Here is an 868-nt window from a genome sequence, read left to right as displayed (position 1 = left end):
GAACAAAGGGTGAAACCTCTTTTCTCTTTTCGAATGTTCACACAACACACAGATTTCTGTCTTGAGATGTGGATAAATAGCTCCACCCTGGGAGGAAAGTATCCCTCTTAATAGGGGCAGCCGGTTTGTTAAGTGAAGCATTATGCTTGTCACAGTGGTGGGATGCACCTACTATGGGGAATGGGACACTCCTGACTGATTCTCCGATCCTCAGTGATGTACTGTTCCGGCCTTGGAACACTCCTGCTCTAAACTCCTCTGCCAAGAGTCTGAAAGTTTTGTACTCATAATAATCTTTGCATTTAATTTTGCATCTTTCACCTTAAGATGGGCCAAATGTCCTTCTTCTGTGCCATAAATTTCTCTGGTAAATTTCTATGGGAGGATATCTCAAAGCACTTCGAAGGATAAGCCGTAAAGCCCAATGACTGTATATTTGTGGGTGAACGAGATAGCCAATTTGCGCCCAGCCATGCCCCACAATCAGCCACGGAGTAAGTGAACAATTTTATCTGTTGAAACTCCCTTCTCTTTCCCAATTGTGAAGTAGGATCTTTAACGTCTGTCCATAACCTGGGTTTAATGTCACACTTATAATCATTTACTGCTGACGATTGTGAAATTTGGGGCATTTTATTCTATTGACCTGGCCACAGACAGCAGGCTTTGGGCTGAGTCCCAGTATTGTCACTTCACACTGGAGCCTCACAGCAATGTTTATGTGTGTGTGTGAGGGGAGGGCTCTCATGCTCATCAAGCCAGGTACAATTAAAACCGTTCCTTTAGTCAGCCAGTGTCTGACACACATGAAGAAAACACTGCTGTGCTTAAGAGTATCTGACATACTGGTAGCTGTGCTCAGACACTG

This window comes from Callorhinchus milii, unplaced genomic scaffold (genome assembly GCF_018977255.1).
Source record: "Callorhinchus milii isolate IMCB2004 unplaced genomic scaffold, IMCB_Cmil_1.0 Scaffold34, whole genome shotgun sequence".
Lineage (NCBI taxonomy): Eukaryota > Metazoa > Chordata > Chondrichthyes > Chimaeriformes > Callorhinchidae > Callorhinchus > Callorhinchus milii.
This window is presented reverse-complemented; position numbering follows the sequence as displayed.